Genomic DNA, 15029 nt, shown 5'->3' with positions numbered 1-15029 from the left:
TCTGCAGATAGCAATTATTTTGGACAAACTTGTAAAATATTATTGAAGTGTGTTTATATATGCCATATTTCCAAAATGATATTCCCTCACTGACTCTGACTAGTTCATTACATTTCAATAATATATATGGAAATGTCTTCCTTTATTGTGCTGTAAATATCCAAATGAACTACACACCACGTGTCTTTGTTTTGTCAAAGTGGCCACATCTTTTGGGATAAACTTCACAAAAAAATCTAATCATTTGAGTTTGTTTTGTGTTTCCTTGTTTCCCTTCACAAAGCTACTAGCTACTAGATCTGGTGGTTGGATATCTACCAACAAAAGCTGGGCCAGATCTTCACAATTCAAAGAAAGCCTGTAATTAGTCTTAGAGTTTATTCTGCATTCTGATTGGAAGAGCTAGACCCAGCAATAAAATAAAAGACCACTTTAAAAATTCCCTACATTATTTAGCTCAACCTCTTCTTTGAGAAATAGAATAACTCCGGACATGTTTAACCAGTGAGGACAAGTAGATGTAACTTCTACTTCACCTCATCCAGGCTTCCGTAGAGGGAACAGGTTAAAGTATAATAAAAATTGCTGCAGTTCAGAAAATATAATTGAAAGGAAGTTTTTGGAATTACATTAGCAAGATGTAGAGAACAGTTCTCCCAGTTCAAAACACCAAATATATTAAATAATACGTGAAGATAAGACCTGATTTTGTTTTAAATGAATGAGCTGGAGGGAAAGTTAGGAAAACAAATGGAGGAGACAAATAGAGTTCCGAAGGATGAAGGGATATTGAATAACATTTACCTAGATGGCATCTGCCAAACCCTAGGGCCTTATAATATGGCATTAGCAGGGTGTGCACATATATGGGAACTATGACAAAATCCTGGGTCTAAGGGAGAATGAAAGGTCAGGTTAGAAACCTCTCCTTACTGTCAACACACACACACACAGAGGATTCTTTGACTCCACGGTGAGTAAACCTAGAAAAAAACTAGAAATCAATAAGGTGCTTAATTTCCTGTCTTGGTCTTGTCTCTAGGTGGAACAGAAAAAAATATTAATTTTCTTTTTTATCAATCATTGTCTGGTTGGTTTCCAAATATTATGTTGGATCTCAAGTTTGTAAAAATCTGTCTACAGATTTTGTCCTGTGGCAGAATTTTAAGTAAATTAGAGATGAACACAATTATTATATATAAAACATTAGACTAATTTATTAAAAAAAAAACGTATAAAACATTTTGGGGAATATTTGGTTTGATTAAAATACTGGCTTTGATAGAAATGCTATTAATATGTTGCCCCAAATTATAGTTAATTAGCAAATATATTAGGAAATTTGGAAATAATAAACATGTTCATATTGCTTTTGTGGGTTAGAAAGTTTTAGCTAGAATGAAAGTCTACTTGATGTCATTAGTTTGGAAGATACTAATGTATTGAGAACTGTAACTGTTGATTAATAGAGTAGTTCATTCTTTTTTTTGCATTTTGAGATGATGATTTATGCATGTCCTTGTGCTAGATAGCACTGATCATTGCTCCTTCATTAGTCGTTCCCACTGAAAGTTATGTTTATATCCAAAAATTCTGCCCTGGGATGGATCATATTGTGTGAGAAATAATTATAGGGCAAAAGTGGAGAGCCACTGCTTAAAATGTATTAGAAATTATATGCTTGATGTGCCTCCCAGTTTCCATAGTGTGATTCTGTCTAATTATCCCTAGGGATCTGCTAGAGTCTCTGAATATTAAGCAGATAATCTTTTAACATTGAGAAATATTTATTTTAAGTCAGGTAGTTATGTTGAGCCAGATGCTGTAAGAAGAGTGTCTCTTAATAAAATTATTTGAGGACACCTGAGGACTAACTATTAATTTGGTCAGTCAGTTGATGTCACTGAAACACCCCTATTACCCTGAAATATGGTTGGAAACGATAAAGTTAAATTTCTGTTCTCCCCAAAGTTAAGGTTGCTACCTCTAATAGACCATGCTTTGGAGACTAGTTATTATTTTAGATATATCATTTACTGTAACAAAGCTTTACAAAATTCCTGGTTAACCTCATTGAGGACAGGTTGATGGATGCAAACAAAGTTCAACTCAATTTACACATCTGAAATCTCTGTGCACATAATAGCTCTCTTTGGTGTATTCACTTAGCTTCTAAAAACATTTCTTAAAAGCTCTGCTATTTAGTTTTCTGCTAATGAAGTACAAGGGCACTAGTGGCTGCCTTTATTATCCAATTACTCTGTCCAGTTGTTAAGATTTTGGAAGCATTTTGAATTTAGAGTTTTTGCACCAAACTGGGAACCTAGGAGGTATTTGAATTAAAAGTAGAAGACAAATGTTTCTACCTAAATTATTTTTGAAGTAAAAGGACTGTTCACAATTAATTGTTTATGAGCACATCAAATATTTGAAAACTTGTTAGTACATTATTTATAGTGTGTGTGAAAAAACAGATTAGGACTAAGTGGATTTATGGAAGACAAGTATTGAGAAGAGAGAAAGAAAGCTTCAGAAGGTGCCGTATTAAATGTACATACCCAAGACTTCGTATGGATGAGGAAAAAGAGATAATACATTTTAAAATTATTCTAACAAATTTATATCCTGTTTGTTCAAAAACAAAGACCCTCAAACATGAATTTCAGGCAGCACTCAAAAATACAAATACTGTAATCAGATTCTTTTTTTTTTTTTTGGTTGAGAAACAAAACAGGTTAAAGATAAACTCAAAGTCTAAAACCAACCCCCAAGTAAACATGCAAAAACACAATCAGAGCACACAAAATCAAAGACTAACGCACAAAATATGGCCAGAGGTCACTGTACACTTGCTAGATTTTAGCCTCAAATTTGTCCGTCAGCTTATAAGTAACCAATGAATATTAGGAACATATTACATGTGTCTTGGTGTTCCAAAGATAAACACAAACTGACTTCACATGAGTATAATTATTCCTAGCTATGATATGTGAAATAAAGTTTTCCTGTGAGTAAAGAGGAGTTGTATGATATTATGGCAAATATGTCAACGTCGTAATTATAATAGATGCTATGATGAGTTTCAAAGGACCGTTTCTTTCATACACCATCCATGGCCTATGTCACACAACACATTCAATTCAATGAGGTAAATCCTGTGGTGGGGATTGGAACAGCATGGCCTTGGTGCACATCCTTTGGGGGAATGTCTTAATACATCAAACCAGATTAACACAGTCAGAGTGAGGTTTCCCATACACTGCTCTCTAGATCTAGGGAAATCCAGGTTCTTGGTGGCTGGGATGAAGGCTGTCTACTTACACTCCAACTAAGACCATCCCAACTTCATCTCAATTACACAGTGACTGTTTGCTCAAGGCCTTGTTAGAATAGAGTATTCCAGAGCTTAATTTTTCTGAAATCACTAATGTAAATTGATTGATAAATGAGCAGAATGTTTAAATATCATTCATTCAATATTCCATAGATGTTATCCATTTCAGCCCAGTTTTGATAATTACTAAATAGCAGTGAATTGGATTTATGCTCTTTGACACTATATGAATGCAGATCTGTGTTATACTGGAAAAGAATGGAGGCATATAATTCAACAATCAGCTAAGCTAAACATGGACTTCAATTCCCCTTATGAAAGTTGCTAAGACTCAAATGGAAAGACCATCCATGAATAGGACAAGATTTTCCTGCAAAGAAAAATAAGTTTGATTACATGCCAACTCTAAGGGTCAAACTTCTAGGCAATATGTCATACCTATATTGGTTTTATCCAAATAATACTGGATTTTATTCAATGTCCATCTTGCCAATTAAACAACATTGGTACAGTGTGATATCCTTTGTTATTTCAGCTGGACGCTAAAAGATACATTTTTCAAATGTATCTACATGTTATTAAACAAGTCAATTATCTGAAGAATCTGTTTATCTATTAACCTAGCTCAAATAATTACTCTCTATGGTAACAAGCATATATTGGGGTCACTGTTAAGATTACTTCCAGTTCAAGGAAATAAGTACATTTTATTTGCGTATGAAGTGCAGAGGAACTTTCTGTCCACCATGCAGAGATACATGCACTTTATGTATTCAAAGATATTAGCGAAGTATCAAGACAAAGTTTTAAATTACAGGATTCCAGAACACTTTCATATTTTATCCCATATTATAAATCCAGCAAGAGAAAATTCTTCTGATCCTGAGTGTATGTTGGCATAGTGAGACATATGTGCTTTATGATCATCTCAACACAAAGATTTATTTTGAGCCAAACCCTGAAACAAACCTTTCCTCTTAAAGAATTACGAAGAAGCTCAGATTTGTGGCCTAAACAAGAGGAAACTGGCAGACATTTTCAGCGGAGCACCCAATTAGCTAGAAAAGTTCTACTTTGAGGGCAAAGGGACTGAGGTGGAACCATGATCCACCAAGAGGAATCAGAGTCACAAAAGTCACTAAACTGGTGAAGTTAGAAGGTCACGATACAAAAAGGTCTTGAAGAGTTTGGTGACAGAAACCATTATTTGGAATATTATTGAGTAGATTTTTAAAAATCAATTCTGTTTTTTGAGGGAACATTGCTAGAAATCAGTCAGAAAGATAGCTTGTGGAGCTTAGGCTTTTATATGTCAAACTAGGAAAGTAGTCTCCATAGGCAGCAATCAGAATCTGACCTGCCATGACCTCACTCACCAAATTCATGCCTTAAGTAACGAACACTTAGTATCTCGCTTCATTACCAGATCTGAAGAATAAATATTTTCACATAGATTTGCCATCCTTGAGATTTTTGAGGCATTGATAATATACAGTCAGAGTTAAATTTAAGATCCTTGGTGGCTGCTTCTGAATTTTGATGTATTTGGCAATTGTATCTATCAGGGTTCTTAGCTGTAGGCAACAGAATCTGACTCTATTATTTAAGCAAAAAATAAATTTTTAAAAATAGAATGAGTAGATCACAGAATACCGGGAGTCTTGAGAAGCAGGTACAGAAAAAGAGTGAGAAAAAGGATGCTGGGCTGCAGTCAGAACCTTACCCAAAATCATGCCACCGAATGGGAACAAGCCTCTAGCACTGCGTACTACAAGAAGAGGCTTCCATGGTTACAGGCTTCTCCTAGAAACGTGGCTACTGCCGCCCCAGAAAACAGCATGTGTCTGTTCCACAGCCACCATGGACCAGCAGACTTCATTCTCTGCTGTTCCTGTTTCTTTAACATTCTTCTCTCTGTATATTTCAATTCAGAAACGACAGGGGTTTCTTCTGATGTAAAAAATTGAGGTTATGTGTCTTACACTAAATGCAAAGGGAGATTAAAATGTAATCACAGGGCATTTTCAGTTTCAAGTAAAAGAGAAGCTCTGCCTCTCACCAAAAGTACCTAATACTTAATGAGTGCGTCTTCTGTGTTAGGCACTGTTGTGTGAGTTTAGTTTCATATTATGGAGAAATCATTAAGCAAGGAGAGATTCAGGCAGCTACAACAAATATGCAGAGAAGGGTGAAATAGTCACTTTACTCATGTTCCAGAATACATTCCAAATAGTGTTGTAAATAAAGAGGAAAGAGTTTTGGAATGGTGTTTCCCTAGGGTAAAAATAAAAGTAAAATTTTCCCTAAGTTGGTCCAATATGTCAAAATTCAGCATCGGGAAGTTTATTCTATAAATACTTTGGTGAAGAATTTTCCATTTGGTCAATGTCTTTAGAAAAATGCCCCATGAAGAATCAGATTTTTCTTTCTTTAATCACTTCAGAGAGAGTCCAATGGACCAGCTGCATCCTGGCATTCAAGACCCCAGAGAGCAGGGACATTTACCAAACTGCAGTGTCAGCTGACAATTGGAGGCAAAGCAAACCCCCTTTAACACCCTCTGCATGTGGAAGCCAGCACTACAGAAGTAAAATCTAACTTTTATAAGGGATTATATGATTTCAACCTTTTTTCCTCTCAGCCAAGTTCTTATTCCAGTGTCAGAAAAAGTAGGTGAGTAGTCTCAGGGCACCAAAGACAGAATTTGAGAGAGGTTGAGAGAGACTGGTGGGGTGGGGGGAGTTGGTATAAGAGGAAGGAGAAAGGAGGGGAGGGGAGGAGATTAGATAAAACAAGAGAACACAAGAGAAGATTTGATTTTAGAAGTGTGAATACAAAAAATAAAACAACAAAAAGAAGCTCTTAACACCCTTAATCATACAGTCTCCATCTACCCTGGCTGTCTTCACTTCCTTAACCACATTCACTCTTGAAACACAAATAACTATTCCAGCTCTCTATACCTACTTGTCAAATGTAGGTTTCATCATCATTCATATCTTATTTGCAGAATCTGCTTTGAAATTTTCAGTCTTGTATCTTAATCATGTTTGACTACACTCTCTTTTTGGAAGCTCTCTTACTATGCAGGATCTCCTAGTTTCTCACCCATCTTCCACTGGCCCTATAAGTCTCCCAGGCAAGCTTCTCTGACCAACCTATCCTTAGATGTAAGACCTTAGAATCCTTTCTCCTGTTCTCATCGCATTTACCTTTCTTCCTGGGTGGTTTCATCCACGGCCTCATCCGCCAATAGTATATCTCGTGAATCCCCAATCTTTAGCCCACTTCTCATTCCTGACTTCCAGTCTACTAAGGTCAACTGTCTACACACTGGATATTTATAACTAAATGCGCCATAGCAAATGTAGCATGCTTAAAACTGAAATAGCCTCCCTATCCATTCCCTCCCTGAAAGTGATACATCTATGTTCACACCTGGTTAAATGATAGAATTATTGTTCAAGCAGCTAACTTAATAAAACCAGAAACATTTTAAATTATGAGATAGGAAGTCAAAAGAAAGCTAAATACATGGTACAACTGAATGTATTTTTAAATTGTAATCTACTGTGTAAATCTTTACTATTATTCCACCAGACTGCAAGTGTGGGACCAGAGGTGCTTTTCTTAGCATTGTATTCTAATTCCTACAATAGTTGTATTTTAATAAATGTTTGTGGAGTGATGATGAGAAGATAATGATGATGATAATGATGATAATGATTATGATGATGATGATAATGATGATGATGATGATGATGATGATATTGAAGGTATTTTGAGGTAAAATATGCTACCATTTTTTTTCTGGCACATCTTAAGTGCTCAATAAATTTCATTAGATGAGAGATAAATGAGTACTTTTTTTTACAAATGTATTAATCCCAAGTTAGTTATAACTAGCTCACAATTTTTGGTAGAGACTTTAAATTCTGGAGATAGCTTTGCCAGGAATGGGAGTACAGGGAAGGAAGGAAAAATAGTTGATAATATTGTAGAGGCATGGCTCTCAGAGAGTGGAGGGGGAAGGTAGGGGAGTTGGGAGATTGGAGATCTAGGCTCCTTTTTCATCCCTATCCTGGCTTCTCAAGCCTCCCTTGGGAATGGAAGAGAAACAGAAGAATCATGATTGTTCTTAATTCCTTGGTGCCAATCCCAAACTACTCAGAAACACCAAGAATGATTTCAAGGAAACAATGAGAGAAAGTGTAAGTTTGTGAATGTATGTGTAGGTACAGTAGGGACAGTGTCTTAGTTAGTAAATAGAGAGGTGATAAGTGTCATTCAGTTTCTGGGTACATTGGTGGCCAGCTTCTCTCTGGTTGTGAAGAAAGAACATGCATGAGAAGAAGAACCCCAAGTGTTTCTATTAGATGCAGCCTAGACTGGTGGCATTACTTAATACATTATATATATATGTGTGTGTGTGTGTATATATATATATATATATATATATATATATATACACACACACATATATATTTCTTTATAAAATAACCGTTATATTTCTTCAATCTACTCTGCTAAGTAGGAGGACAAAGCATTTAGCAAGAATTAACGGTGTAGAGTTAGGTTTGTTACTAAAATACAGTTGATCTTTCAACAACATGGGTTTGAACTGAGCGGGTCCACTTATATGTGGATTTTTTTCTATAGTAAGTACTACAGTACTACAACATCCTCTAATTTGGTTGAACCTGCGGATGCAGAAGCATGGATACAGAGGAACTGCTTATACAGAGGGCTGACTATAAGTTACATATGGATTTTTGACTGCTTGGAGAATCAGTGCCACTGTGGTATGAAAGTTATTTCAGAAAAGTCCATGCGGGAGGCACTAGGAAGTCAGTGAAATGCAGAGAAGTAGTGAAAGTCAAGAGAGATTAGCCCTAAATTTTAGTGGAAAGCAATATCATGAGTTAACAAGGTTGCCCTGACTGTGAAACTCTCGCCTTTGTTACTTCAGCATTACTAACCTTTGTGTCATACAAGAAATCACTGAGGATATTTAACAGATTGTTTAAATGTGTGATAGAGTTTTGTTAGTTCATCCAGTTATCCCTTTGCAAAATGGCTGGTTAAAAACCAAACCTCAGCAGGAACTCTCATTCATTGCTGGGGGAATATGAAATGGTACAGTCACACTGGAAGACAGTCTGGCAGTTTCTTACAAAGCTAAACATAGTTTTACCATATGATCCTGCTATTGTGTTCATAGATTTGTACCCAAATGTTTGGAAAGCGTATGTTCACATGAAAACATTCATGCAAATGTTATGGAAGCTTTATTCATAATTGCCCCAAACTGAAAGCAACCAAGATGCCCTTGAACAGGTAAATAGAAAGACAAACTGTGAGTTATCATTTTAATTAATGATAGAAATGGATGAGCTTTCAAACCATGCCAAGACATAGATTAATCTTAAATGCATATTGCTAAGTGAAACAAACTAGTCTACCAATCTGAACAGCCTACGTACAGTATATACTCTCATGTGACATTCTAAAAAAGGCAAAACTATAGAAATGGTACACAGATGATTGGTTGCCAGTAGCTCAGGGAGAGAGGGGGATGTTGAGGAGATAAAGTATAAGGGATATTTTAGGGAGAGAATCCATTCTGTACAATATGGTAATGTTGGATACATAACATTATGCATTTTTCCAAATATATAGAACGTTGCAGTACAAAAATGAAACCTTTAAGTATACAAATTAAAACAAAAATATTTTTGGAGGCTGTGGACCCCAGGACAAAATCCAGAATGTAATAAAAGGATCTACCTAAATCTATTGCAGATGTGTACAACCTCCCTGAAGGAACGTAAAGATGTTAACCTCAGCATCTTTGGAAATGAGCAGAGTGTACAAGATTAAAGGCAAAGGGAACTTTATAGATGCCCTGTACTCTATTGATAAATTTGTTTCCCATGAAGGTACTGGTCAACTGTTCTGAAACCACTGTACATGGATATTAGAATTGAATAAATAAGCTAATAAATGTATATGTTGGGAGTCAGACTTCTCACTGTTGTTTAATTCAATTAGGAATAGAATTACCATACGATCTAGCAATTCCACTTCTGGATATTATATATACCTTAAACAATTGAAAGCAGGGACTTAAACAGATATTCGCACCTCCACATTCATAGGATCATTATTTACAACAGGCAAAACATGGAAGCAACCCAATGGAATAGTACTCATCCTTAAAAAGGAAGGAAATTCTGATACATGCTACGACACGGGTAGACCTCAAAGACAATATACTACACGAAATAAGCCAGTCGCAAAAGGACAAATAGTGTACGATTATACTTGTATACAAGGTATCGAGAGCACTCAGATTCATGGAGACAGAAAGTAGATTGGTGGTTGCCAGGGCCTGCCAGGACCTGGAAGGGAGTGTGAAGTTATTGTTTAACGAGTACAGAGTTTCAGTTTGTGACTTTGTGGAGATGGATGGTGGTGAAGGTGGCTCAACAATGTGAATGTACTTAATGCCACGGAACTGTACACTGAAAAATAGTTAAAATGGTAAATTTCATTTTATATATTTTGCCACCATAAAATAAATAATTAAATAAATGAATCCTTAGCCCATGGCATGAAATGGTTGAGTAATCTGATATCTACATTTAGTCTACTGTTCTTATATGTAATTCAGAAAGGTTAATGTACTTAAGTACCTAGAAAGAAAACAAATATACTTCCCCCTTTGCTACCTGCACCTGCCCCTTAACCCATATTATTACTTGCATCAGTCTTGAGTCATACAGTCACTTAAGCCTCTCAGAGCTATGCTCTCTGACTTTTAACATTGTACACTTCCCTCGCATAGCATATTTGCTGCTCCTTAAGTAATTTAGATAGAAAACTCTTCTAGCAAAAGGCCTATTAAATTTCACTATTGCTTTTCCTCATTAAGCTGGAACAGTAAAAGAATTAAAAAAAACCCCAAAACAGTAACAAAACTGAATAGCTTATACTTTGTAAAAGCCACAGTTCACTGCATATTGGAAATCTTATATTGAAATCTTAGAAAAATTCTAGTTTTGAATGCTATTATAGGATAATTTTGTATTGTAAAATACAGACTTATAGCTGCACATGTGTGGATATGTGTACCATTTCTTTCTCCTCAAACTCACATAGGACTTTCCAATCTCCAATGGCCATAGTACTGGTCATATGTTTATCACACAGAGATGGGAGCCAGCCCAGTCTTCCATGTGATGTGTGTTAAACAGTGGTAACTCTCATTTCATGAAATAAATTGATGCAGAGGTGAGTACATCCTAAAATAACACTGAGTCAGGAAAAAAGATTGCATAAAAACATAACCTTAATGAATAACTGTTCAATAAATACTTCTCATGGGATCAGATAAATTCAGGATTTCTTTTGCATTCTTGTTAGGTAGTTGGAAGAGATGAATATAATTATGGAGAATGGGCCAGATGGCATATTTGAAACCCAGTGGGATAAACCAGATGGAATGCTGTTATTTTGCCCTTTTATCTATGAATAGAAAATAGGTAGGGGGATGGTCTGGAGCCTGTTGATAATAATGATTTTCTGAAGATTTCCTGTTGTTTCTGTGGTTGGTATGTGTAGAAGTGTGTGTGAGTTTGATGTAGCTATAGTAATTCAAAATAGAAAAAGTGAGTGAAAGGCAGTTTGTATCATTTTACAGGTTCCTTCTGAAAAACTGTGAAAAAAAGATGTACCAATTTTAAATAATTATGAGAAAAAAGAAAGCAAACTGTTAAAAATTTTAAGCTAATTAGCATTTGTCAGTGTAATATTCTGTAGGATATTCTTTGTGTGAGCTGTGACTCTGTATGTGATGTTTATGTATGTGAGAGAAAATAAAATTAGGTTCAGAGAGGAGGACTTTTACAAAGGGAAAATGAGGTGGTTTTGAGAAGTAAAGATTTGGTGGGTTACTGTGACTTTACCTCCTATAGGATTATTTGTACATTCAAGGGCATTAGTCCTTTTCAGTTTGCACCTTGGAGAAGGGGTAGTGATTTTCAATGTTTTGTTTTTGTTTTGTTTTTTGGGGGGTAGAGTTTTGCTGGGTTTTCTTTGATTCAAATAATAAACACATCGGTAGCATAGAGAGCCAGAACACACACACGTACACCCACACACACACACACACACACACACACACACACGTAAAACAAAACAGAGAAAAAATTTCATCAAATGATACTTATGCTTACTATAAATCATGCACTATTATAGTTTCTATTATATTTTTGTTCTCTTCTAGTTATTATTTAAATGCTGGTTGTGTATCCTTAAAATGATTTTATAACTAATTTATTGGTTACAATTACAAAAGCATTGTCATAAAGAGTCTGATAAATTAAAATAATCTTGCTAAAACGCTCATCTTTAATCTTCAATATCTTTCTTTACCTTTTTTTTGACATTTCTGATTATCAAAGTCAAAATCTCCTAAAATAATCTTTCCTCTCAATGAAAGCCCTAAGGGTTATGCATCAATTGTACTATTATAGTTTATGTTGCTGCTCCCGGTTTATTTAAGATGAACTTTTCCTTAAACCAGGGACACTTGCTAAAAAGCAGGCAAGTTAGTTCAGTGGCAGTAAACAAACTGCAAGAAATGATGTTTCTTATAATATAGTAACATTGCCTTGCCTCATGTAAAAATTAGCAAGAGTAATGGGAAGCAAGTTTCAGGCAGTGGTCTTCCTCTAACTTGTCAACTGCTGTTTTCCTGAAGTTTTAACCTTAAGGCTATCAAAGAGTGAGACAGGCAGAGCATGCATTTCGGCACTTATCTCCAACCCCTAAAGACCCAGCGAGCCAGGCAAGTGTGATTCACACTGGTTCAACCTCCCTCTCCCTTAGCTGCCTCTTTGTGCTCCAGCATTTTTCAAGTTCAATTCCTTGTTCCTGCCTTGCTTATCATTGTACTTTTACTTTAACCTTGAGCTCAGCAGTCCCAGTTGGTATAGCTCTGTTACTTGAAGCAACAAGCAACTTTTCAACTTTGGAACTTTTTGTACTACTCTTTTGATGAAAATATTTTACTGCTGGAAACTGCTCTAATTCCCTCATAAGACTTAGTTTACAATCCTGGATTTCCAGAGGCCTTTCCCACCCCCAGGGTGCTTTTGAATAGACTGCTTTATTCACTTATCTATAGGATACCTTCAAAGTGCTCTTGTGAAGGTGTGTGCCTTTGTGCTTCATGAAATCTTTCCAGGCAGAGTTTGACCAAACACAGCTAATGGTAAACTAGAATCAGGGATAACTAATGACCTAGGACATAAAAAATTAAAGAGATAAAACAATACCGTTGCCCATTTAAAAGACTAATTGTGCTCATTTATGATCTTTGCTTACTATTTATACCCAATTACCTTGTGGCAGGTTGTGGATTGTATATCCATTAAGCATGCGCTAAATACACTTTGTTGTAAGTTTTGTTTGATTATCACTCTAAACTTTATTCATGTTTATACAGCTTTCAGAGTTCATTGATCATTTGACATCTGCTCATAATTTAAAAATTACTGGGAAATTGCTGTATACTTAGGAATTAAGGGCAACTTGGCACCAGAGAGGAGTGTAGATCCCTGAGTTCTAGACGTGATTCACCCAAGAGTGAGTTGTATGCCTTTTGGGGAGGCTATTTAACATCGTGGATCTTTAGTTTCTCTAAATGAACACTGAATTAGGTACCATATATGATCCTTATAGTGCCTTTCTAGCAAGAAAAGAGAGAGGGAGGTGGGGGGGAGAGGGAGAGAGAGAAGAGATTTGCTTTCATCATGGCTTAGAAAGTATGAATAAAAGGGAGGATTAGCCAGCAAGCCAACAAACCATTATTAGATACTGACTGTCTGAATAAGTACTTGTTAAATAATTTGGTTGAAAAATTTCCCTTAATTGATCAAAGTTTAGCTCTTACAAATCGAATTTAAATTTTACACAATCAGAATGAATGTAAAATGGATGAGAGAATTGAACACTTTAGGTTCTTGTTTTTGATTTATCTTTGTTTTGTGGCTGTAGCTTTTCTTTAGGATTATTCTTATGGCTTTAGTGTGGAAAGTTAACAGATTATTCAAAACATCTCGTTTTGAATTCTTTGGAACAACATAGTAGTCTATCCTATTTATTCCAACTCTATAGTTTTCTCCATAGACTAAAGGAAATATTCAAAGTGTATATTACATAGCAAGATAATTAAATTATTGCATTGTATAAAAATGGAATGTTAAATATGTAAAACAATGTAAGAAGATGGTTTTAAACATCTAGATAAATAGATTTTAAGGTTTCCTGGGAACATTAGCTTGAATCAAGGAGGAAAGCAAACAAATATAAAGAACACTTTATAATTTTTCTATATTGTATTTTAGATAGTAATTTAGATAATTTGTCCATACGCTTGTAATATTTTTCAAAATGAGTGGAAATATTTAGACAAATAACATTATTTTCTAAATGTCATTAATACAAACTACCCAATTTATTTAGGGTTATGTTTAAAATTTCAATTTCAATTTTCATGCCTCAGATCCCTTAAAAAGCTTTGCCACTGATGTCAAGAGAGGTTAATTGCATCCTCATATGGTAATGTTATTACAGTATTTAATATTCAAAGATGTGGAATCATTTAATTTTCAAAATATTTTATTCTTGGCAACCTATACATGTTTCTTTTTTCATTATAAATTGGACTTTTCTATAGATCAAAATTTCATTAATAGTTTGTGTTCAACTTATTTTTTAGCCTCATATCTAATAGTTTGGGTTCCTTGTATTTTTACCCCTTAAATTTTACTTTTTTCCTATCAATAGTTTTTGTGCTTTATTCCTAAAAATAGTTTGATTATTCCCTGTAATTATGGTATATTTTAGTTTCGGTTTCACAGAATTTGAAACACTTCCCTTGCTATACTTTACTAGTTTCCATGACGATACTAGCATCTTCCTCTTTGCCTTCCTTAGCTTTAAAAAAATTAATTGACAGATATCTCTTGTTCTTAATATCATTAACTTAATTAAATAAATCATAACATGTCATTGCAAAATATGTCAGGTCAACCGCCCAACTAAACTAATCAGTCTGAAATTTAAGTTGATGTACAATAGCTCATGTTTGATATTAAATTTCTCTTATGAAGAAGGAAAACATCACAAACTGAGTTTCCAAATTGCAAACAGAGGTAGTCTGGGATGAAAGATAACAAAGAAGGATTTCATACACATAATGAAAATAAAACAAGTCTTCTTAAAGGCAGGGAAATGACTGAGAGAAAAGAAACAGACACTGTAAAAATATACTCAACATGAATGACACTTAGAAAGCTTAAGTAACCTTTGTAAGTACTTTCCATTTCATAGTGAGTTCATTTGTGTTGTCCTTGCCTAACCCTTGGCATTGGTTGGGTATAAGGACAAACTCCTCAACCCTTTTCAGTGGCATTAGTGTTATTAATTCCCTGTCAATAACAGTAGTAATGGTGCATCACATCTTACTTGCTAATTATCATGGTCAGTATTGGTCTTGGTCATTGAAGTACGGTAATACTTGGGGTACTGCCAGAAAAATAGGCTTAGGACCATGCTGTAGAACAGTCCAGGAAAGCTCTGACATGTGCGTAGGTTACTGTATATTATAAACCATGCTGAGGCAGGA

Source organism: Balaenoptera physalus (genome assembly GCF_965194825.1).
Source record: "Balaenoptera physalus genome assembly, chromosome: 4".
NCBI classification, from domain to species: Eukaryota; Metazoa; Chordata; class Mammalia; order Artiodactyla; family Balaenopteridae; genus Balaenoptera; species Balaenoptera physalus.
The sequence above is the reverse complement of the archived record's forward strand: the minus strand, read 5'-3'. Positions refer to the sequence as shown.